Here is a 9342-nt window from a genome sequence, read left to right as displayed (position 1 = left end):
TTTTTTAGAGACAGAGTGTATAAGCGGGGGAGAGAGGGAGAGAGAGAATCCTTTTTTTTTAATGGAACACTTTGTTACTTATTTTTATTTTTTTAGAGACAGCAGGGTACAGGGACAGAGAGAGAGAGAGAGAGAGAGAGAGAGAGAGAGGGAGAATCTTAAGCAGACTCCATGCTCAGCACAGAGCCCCATGGGGGTCTTGATCCCATGACTCAAGAGCCAGACGCTTAACCAACTGAGTCACCCAGGTGTCCCTCTTAAAACATTTTTAAATGTGTCCTCTGTTTTTAAAGCCTAATGCTGACTTTTAATCTTACTAACCACTGTATTTTATTCAATTCTATAGACATTTATTGAGGACTTCGCCTTCAAGGAATTATGTGGACAACAGGAAGATGAAAAAGACATTGTCCCTTCCTGTTCTCCAGAGACTCACGATAGAGTGGGAGAGATAAGATGAGCATAAATACCTACAATTACTGGCAGATTGTGATTTAAGAGCACAAAATGGAGAGACTTCTTCTAGGTAGGGATTGGGAATGAGGAATTTGGGCCCTGAAGAATGTATAGGATTTCAAAAAGCAGAGAATTTTAGTATAGGAATTTCAAGTGGACCATGCGAAGAAGTTTGGATTTTATCTCGCAGGTGATAGTGAGCCACTGGGCATTTGAGCAGGAGAGTGATATCAGAGTCGTGGTTTTGGAAGATCATTTTAACAGTATTTTATTGGGAATGATTGGAACTGGAAGAGATTGGACAAGGAAAGGCATACACTAACAGAAACCACAAGGGGGAGATGTATAGCTTTCTGCGTCATCACTAATAGAGAACAATAATGATTTTAAAAATCAAATAAATAAAAAATTACACTGCAGTCAAAGATCTCAAACAGTTCTTTGGCATGGAAAACAATCTACATATTTACCAGTGTTTTTTTTTTTTTTTAACTTCCCAGAGTGAGATGGTATCTTGTTATTAAAATGAGCAAGTGAATAAAAAGGTCATCTTCTTAGGTGTAAACTTTGAAGAGCTGATGGCTATCCACCCAATGAAGTCCTCTATTCAAATCTAACTGTATCCAGGGCGGAAAGGCAGCAAATGAGATGGGAAGAAGTCTGCAGCACCAGAAATTGAAGCATGATTATTCCTTAAAGGAATACTAAGTTTTCCAAGGTTGACAGGTAGAAGAAAGGAAAATAGAGGCTACAAAGAAGGATATTAGCACTGGAAAAGAATGACCAAGCAGTGGTGTAAAAGAAGTAAAATAAGCAAAAAAAAAAAAAAAAAAAAAAAAAAAAAAAAAAAAAAAAAAAAAAAATTACCAAAAAAGTCTATTTTCTTTTCTCTTATAGGTAATTATTTAAAACAAAGTTTGCAGGAATTGTTTAAAGATTACCTTCCAATAGAATTTTCTCTGGGACAGTACCCATAGGAACCATTAGTAAACATATGATGTCAATAACATATATTAAGTATGCCCATGTGTTACAGTTTATGCATGAGGTTATTTCTTGGTAAAAAGAATTCATTTAAGAAACTCTAGGTGTTATGGGGCGCCTGGGTGGCGCAGTCGGTTAAGCGTCCGACTTCAGCCAGGTCACAATCTTGCGGTCCGTGAGTTCGAGCCCCGCGTCGGGCTCTGGGCTGATGGCTCGGAGCCTGGAGCCTGTTTCCGATTCTGTGTCTCCCTCTCTCTCTGCCCCTCCCCCGTTCATGCTCTGTCTCTCTCTGTCCCAAAAATAAATAAACGTTGAAAAAAAAATTAAAAAAAAGAAACTCTAGGTGTTAAAAATCGTTCAATTACATATGCTAAACTACCTCCCTGGGGCAAGATTAAAGTTTTCCCTTAAAAGTGCAATTTGAATCTTCTTTAACACCCTCTTTCTAGTACCTTTTTTTCTTTTGCCTTTTATGATGCCTGAAGCCAAGAGGCCGGAAGGATGCAGTGCTGAGCATACCTATCATTTTCATCCTTTGTTTAAAGGAATAAGAAGCACCCCGGAGCCTTTATGGTACCGCTGCCAGCCCAATTTCACAGATGGAGAGAAGCTCGTCTCTAAAGAGAAGTTCATCTGCTTGGTGAAGGTATATGTGATTCTTTCCATTATCTCAAGGGAAGGGTGAAATAGGGGTGGTTTGTCTTTACCTGGGGTCACCTGCCTGGGGTAAATGAATTAGCAGCAATTCTGGCCTACCACTGTGAACGCAGGTGAGTCTGTTCTGGCTGGGGTCAGGTATAACAAAGCTCCTAAAAGCTCAGAGCCGGTCTTTCTTTGGACTTTCTTTTATTTAGAGTTCTCATGATTATTCAGATTATAAACTCCAGTTTCCAAACACATTATACTTTAAGACAAGGGAATTGCTACTGTTGCCCTTGACTTTGTTTCCTCCAGCGCTCCCCACTCTCTTTTCATATACAGATGACTATTTCCACATACAGTTTTCCTAACGTATGTCAAAATCTATGATTTTCTTTGGGGAAATATTATCCTTCAAATCTTACATGGATTGGGATAGATCTAATAATCAAAATATAACTGTGTTTTAGATATGCTTTTATTTTATTTTATTCCATTTCTAATGTGTGCCCTAAGGATATAGTAAAACTCAGAGCAGAATTTTGTTCTCTGTCACCTATATCAACTCCGAGAGGTGAAGGAGGTTGGAATTTTCAGAGAAGCCAGTGGAGTGAGGAAATGGAGTCAAAAAGCTCCTGTTTTGTCCTGGAGAATGGCCAGCAGAGGGAGGGTTTACTTCAAGGAAATTCAGGCACAAAATCCAGGAATCAAGAAGCTTGGGTGGTTTTGAAAAGAGTACGTTTGACTTAGAATGGAGAAAGGGTACATAGAAGCTGCAAGGAGTATTTAGGAAATAGTATGGTGATTTAAAGTTAAAATTTTTAATTAAAAAAAAATTAATGTTTATTATTGAGAGAGAAAGAGACAAGAGTCTCTTGAGCGGGGGAGGGGCAGAGAGCCGGAGAGGGAGACACAGAATGAGAAGCAGGCTCCAGGCTCTGAGCTGCCAGCGCAGAGCCTGGCACGGGGCTCGAACTCACAAACTGTGAGATCATGACGTGAAGTCAGATGCTTAACCGAATGAGCCACCCAGGCGCTCCCCCTAATTGTATCTTAATAACAGGAGGAGGACCATAAGCAAGTCACCTATTAGCTGTGCTTCAACTTTCTCCTCTGTAAAATAATGACAATAATAAATACACCTACCTCTCAGGGTTGGTTTAAAAAATAATACACAAATGTTTTAGATATAGGAGTATATGCATATAACTCAAGGATGCTAAGAAAAATAATTCTGGCTATAAGCATGAGGTGATAGAAGGGAGGGTAATAAATTAGGAAAAGGGGATTGGTAACCATGGCTAACAGCCTGCCTCAGGTAGGGAAGCTGTGTCTAGCTGAATTGGATAATAGGAGACTGTGTTCCTTAATTTGTATAAGGTGGCTTTGTGCATTTGAAAAGACTGAGTGAGCATGCTGTGGTAGAGACAACACTGTTGGGGAAGAGTTGTGTTAGGGAGGGAAACCATGAGGGAGAGAGAGTGAGAAGCCAGGTGCTTCTAGGAAGTAGACTTGGAAGTTCCCCAAAGGCACAAAGAGGCAGGAAGCCCTACTTTGGGCTCCTACTGAATTACAGGTTCCCAGTCCTTCTTCTGGTTCCTTGTACTTCTTTCTCTTGACAACATCTTCCTTGAGAACTAAGGAGAAAGTCCACACCAAAGTTTGAGAAAACTGAGGCATATTATAAAACAACTACAGAAGACAGTGCCAAGAATGCAACAGTTATAATACATCGCCTTATGTCACTGCTTTATTTATTATTTTTTTAATTTTTTTTTTTTATTTTTGAGAGAGAGAGAGACAGACAGAATGTGAGCAGGGGAGGGGCAGACAGAGAGGGACACACAGAATCGGAAGCAGTCTCCAGGCTCTGAGCTGCCAGCACAGAGCCCGATGTGGGGCTCAAATCCACAAAGGGCAAGATCATGACTTGAGCCAAAGTCAGATGCTTAACTGGCTGAGTCACCCAGGCACCTCTATGTCACTGCTTTAATAGCTCCATGATGGGGGCACTGGGGTGGCTCAGTCGGTTAGGCCTCTGACTCTCGGTTTCAGCTCAGGTAGGTCCTGATCTTGCAGTTTCATGGGTTTGAGCCCCTCATCAGGTTCTGCACTGGCAGTGAGGAGCCTGCTTGGGATTCTCTCTCTCTCTCTCTCTCTCTCTCTCTCTCTCTTTCTCCCCCACTCCTCGACTCAAACTGTCTCTGTGTCTCTCAAAATAAATAAATAAACTTTAAAAAGAAAAAAAAAAAAACCTCCATGTTTCCATATTGCCTTCAGGAAAAAAACCCAGCTCCTTACTACAGCATTCAAAGCCTTTTAAAATATGGCTCCAGTATACTTGTCTCACCTTGTGTCTTGCTGCTCCCATCTCTCCTTCTGCTACTTTTCCTTGTAATCACACATTATCTATTTGTAGCCTCACCAAACTACTCATGGCCCTAATCTCACCAAGTTCTTCCAAGTTTTCTTTCTAGCTTTTTGTGTGCTATTCCATCTGCCCAGAATGGCCCATTCTCTGCCTGTTGAGATCATATTCAGTCTCTCAGACATGGTTCCAATATCCCTGCTTCCATGAACACCAAATATTAGTTTCCTACTTGAACCTCCTGTAATAACACTGTATTCATTCCCCTATTGTGGAATGTAGTCACTATTTGAATGCAAACTCCTTTAACATGATGCTTGTTTCCCAGCTTCTAACATTATGTTCGACACATAGTGGCTGCTAGTAATGATTGCGATTGATTCCAAAAGCTGAACATGCAGTTTCACTCATCCCTCCACCCTACCCCTAATTCCATACACCATTTCCATGAACTATTCACCCCAGGTTGTTGCTTTCAAGGGTTTTAATATTTGAGAAGGAAAAGAAAACAAAAAAAAAAAAAAGTTTTTTAGGAGAAGAGTTTTGGTTTAAAAAATTGTTTTAAGCCAAGTATCTTCTTCTTTATGTATGAATAATTTATTGCTTAGTCATGTCTTCATGCTGTGCCCACCAAAAGGAAGATTCTACCTGAGGCGTGGATGACTCAGCAAGAACAAGTACCCTAATGTCATTCAATTTAACACCTCACTGCTCTCCAGGAAATGATCTGTAAACCTAAGAGTTCAGTTTATCACCTTATTCCTGGAAGTTTAGCAACAACTTCCTAACTTCAATTGGTTCTATACACTGCTTTGTCTTTTTCTTTCATAGATTAATTGAATCTATAATGATTTGTTAATTTGGATTCAAGTGGGATAGATGACTCTTCTACCAGTTTGGTTTTTTAGTCTGCTCCAACTCAGTTAACACTTGAGATGCCTTTCATTACAGAATTTAAAATAGTGCCCCAAATGTAAATATAGCTCAGGAATTCCATTTGATTCAATCCATACAATGTTTGGAGTACCCATCCATGCCTGCCTTCGAGTTGCTTACAATACAGGGGGAAAGAAAAACCAGTGATCACAACATAATATAATAATTATGTTTAGGGATGCTATTGGGACCCAGAGAAAGGGCAGGCCTCTAGCCTACAAAAGGTTGGAGAAAGGATGTTGGAGAGATCTCAGCAAAGATTTTCCAAAAGAGTTGACATTTCAGCAGACTTTAAGAATTGATGGACATTAGAAAATATTTGGAAGGGTATTCCCTAAACAGGGATACAATGTGGGCAAAAGTACAAAGACACACGGAAACAAGTTTGGAAGGCTGGAGGGTAAAGTAGGTAGCATAGAGCTAAGTAATGTCCAGTCTTTTCATGAGAAGGATAAAGTTTTAACCCTTATGTCCAGGAGGCTGACTCATAATTATACCCAGCCCTGGTAGCAGTTACCATGTAATGAACTAAAAAATTGCTCAGTCTTCTTCCTACTATATATCAGCATCACATTTTCCACCACAGTGGTTGCGTGGAGACCTATAGATATGGATTCACATCCCAGCTTTGTCACTTGTTAGCTGTGACATATTGGGCAAGTTATTTAGCTTGTCTATGCCTTTTCCTTCATTTGCAAAGTGGGAATACACCTACCTCACTGAGTTGCTGTGAGAATTAAAGGAGATAATCCACTTAGCATAGGATCTGATATCTGTTAAATATGCCATAAATGTTAGCTATGTTAATGAAATTGAGTCCAGAGAATCTAATAAAAATATAAGCGTAAGTGTTTGATGATCAAGGTGTGGTAAATAACTGCAGCCCCAGAGGATCTCAGAAGTAGAAGAACTCTCAAGAAGTTATCTAATATACACCTATGCATCTAAGATCAGTGCTTAAACCAACAGCATTTGGCCCTGCCTGCCACCAAGGAGCCTAAATATATATGACAAAAGATGGAGTTGGGAGAGAGAACAAAATAAAATCACAAGCAGAAAGAAGGGAATGAGAGATAAAGGGAAAAGGAAGCAGAATGATTGGACAAAGGGGATAAAAAATACACTTCAGTGGGCACATCTACCATTAGTTGCCAATTCCTGGCTTACATTTCCAAAGCAGATGGTGACTTTAGTTAAGATATAAAGAACCAAATGAAAGGTTTGGGAACTCTAAGAGGTCATATATCCCAGGGGCATTTGGGTGGCTCAGTCAGTTAAGCACCCAACTTTGGCTCAGGTCATGATCTCACGGTTTTTGAGTTCAAGCCCCACATCAGGCTCTGTGCTGACAGCTAGGAGCCTGGAGCCTGCTTCTGACTCTGTGTCTCCCTCTCTCTCTCTGCCCCTCCCCTGCTTGTGCTCTCTCTCTCTCTCTCTCTTTCTCAAAAAATAAATAAACATTAAAAAAATTATCCCAGAGAGGCATAGGTATAAAAAGATCTCAAGCAGAAGGAAGAAGGGCATCTCTGGGAATGTTTGGAAGTCATTTTTTCTAAGGAGTTCTTTATCAAACTTGGGAGAATATTTAGAAAATCTCTAGATAGGTTTTTGTGTTTATTAAGACGGCTGATGTCATGAGGGGCTCACAGACTGCTGAGAGACTTGCTTAAGCAAAAACATCAGGCCAAAGGTTTATAGATGAACTCTGTCTGAGAGCCAAATTTTCGACAAGTAGTTCAAAGGCAAATTTCCCTATATCATGCCGTGTAAAAATAGATGACTCCTGCTTAACTCTAGTCACCAGCTTGGTAGAAGGAGTTTTAGGAAGGCCTACCCCATTAGCAGTTTGAACAAACCAGTTTTCCTACCAGGAGCTTTCCCACATCCACTCATACCCCCATTTGATTTTGACTTGGTGCTCTTTGGTAGCATGGCTCTCTGTTAAGTATTTACTCCCAAGAGATGATTCTGTCCTAATTCTTTCTTTCCCACATGTCTTTCATTTTTTGGTTTGTGTTCTAGTTTATTTTCGGAGCCTAAGTTATCATGACTGTTTGCTGTCTTTTTCTGTTTTTAGGCTTTCTTCCTTCTCCTTTGGTTACTGGTAGTTTAGCAGGGATAATGCTAAGCTGGGGCCAGATGTTAATTAAGCAAAATAAGTCAAGCAAATCAAAACTCCCAAATATTTGGTTTCAGGTTACTTAGTCACAGCAGTATTTTTGAAGATGTAATTTTATTTTGATGTGAGTTACATAAACCCTCTGGTTGGGTTGTCAGCTTTCTTCTGTGCGGTGTCGTAGCAGAGCAACGCTATGCTGTCAAGATAGAGAGCGAGGACATTAATAAGTAACGAGGCAGAGCCATGTGCCACGGACTATGACCCAGCCCTCACCAAAAACTTGAGGAGATTGTGTGATAACAATATCTCTTTCTAGGGACATAGAACATGTTGTCTTCCTGCCACAATGACAATTGGGTGAGTTTACTGCTCTTGGAAGTTTACTCCTAACCTAAGTTTCATTCCTACATAACAGTAAAAATATCATCATGATGAATAAATAATTTTTAGTGTCTATTATGTGTAGGACACTGGCCAGGCACCTGGTGAACAAAGAGGGAGAAGGCATGATTTGTTCTCAGAGGATTTACTGTGTTGAGAAGATAAAGCATGTACATTTAAATACATTTAACAAACGAAAACTACCACATAACACATACTGGATGTCAAACGAGTAATATATAGGTAGCTGATTATACACTCCAGTTTGTCCTAGATAGTACCAGTTTATACCTTGTTCCAATGTACTTATGCCCCCTGTAACTCTCAAACATCATAGTTTGGATGATAAATTATATGTTCAGCTTATATACACACTGTGGTCTAGGAATTAAGGGGAGAGAGTTTTTATCAATGGCTAGGATAGGTGGTAGGGAGTTCATGGAGCTGGTAGAACTTGAGCTGGGTCTTGAAGGAAGAGGTAGGACAGAGGCAAGAGAAGAGCATTCTACAGGAGAATATCAAGAACAAAAAGACCAAAATGGATGCAGGAAAAAAGACAGCCATAGCACAACTCCAGGGCACCCTGTCCATGTCATGTTCTCTGTGAATGGTGCCCTCTGGACTGTGTAACTGTTGGCTCTAAGTGTGTCATATTTGGGGAGCAATGGGAAGAACACTTTAGCTGGAGAAGAGAATTTGTGGAGAGGATTTATGTGAGAATCGAAGCAAGCATGGAACGGATATTGGAGGCTATCAAATACCAGAATAAGATGTTTAAACTTTATCCCATAGTGGATTTGAATGTAACTGAAGAGTTTTGAGCAGACAATGATACTTACAACAAAATGGTTTTGGAAAATTAATATTCCCAACTAAAGTATTCAATGTATGGAAAGGAGAAGAAAGAGGAAGGGAGAAGAACTAGTTCTAAAAGTATTGCAAATACCCAAGAGAGAGGTGATAAGAGTCTGCAGTAGTGGCAGTAGTAAAGGGTATGAAGAGACAGACTAGAGAGAGTTTGCAAAGCCAGGACTGATAGTGGGTAACTGGCTAACTATGTGAGGAGAGGGAACAATTAAGAATGACTTGAGATTTAGAAACTGAGTACCAAAGAAAATGATGGTATCTTTGATAAATGTGGGGGAGTTGGGAGAAGTTAGCTTTGGGGGGGATAGATGAGCTCTCCTCCAGACATGATGGATTTGAGACATCATTTGGAAATGTTCAAAAGGAAAAATTAAATTGGAGCTGAGACAGGTGGTAATGGCTAGAGATGTAGATTTAGGAATTCTGTGCGGTACTAAATGATCATAAATACCATAAGATCATAAATAGCAGATAACCCACAATTATGGCTTAGGTTGCAATTGCATTTTGTAAAGTAGGAAGGAATACAATTTGCAAAGATAGCAAAAGAGAGATTCCAGAGGTGAAAGGAGATAGGACAGACAGTGTATAA

This window comes from Herpailurus yagouaroundi, unplaced genomic scaffold (assembly GCF_014898765.1).
Source record: "Herpailurus yagouaroundi ecotype Mexico unplaced genomic scaffold, PumYag 141, whole genome shotgun sequence".
Lineage (NCBI taxonomy): Eukaryota > Metazoa > Chordata > Mammalia > Carnivora > Felidae > Herpailurus > Herpailurus yagouaroundi.
The sequence above is the reverse complement of the archived record's forward strand: the minus strand, read 5'-3'. Positions refer to the sequence as shown.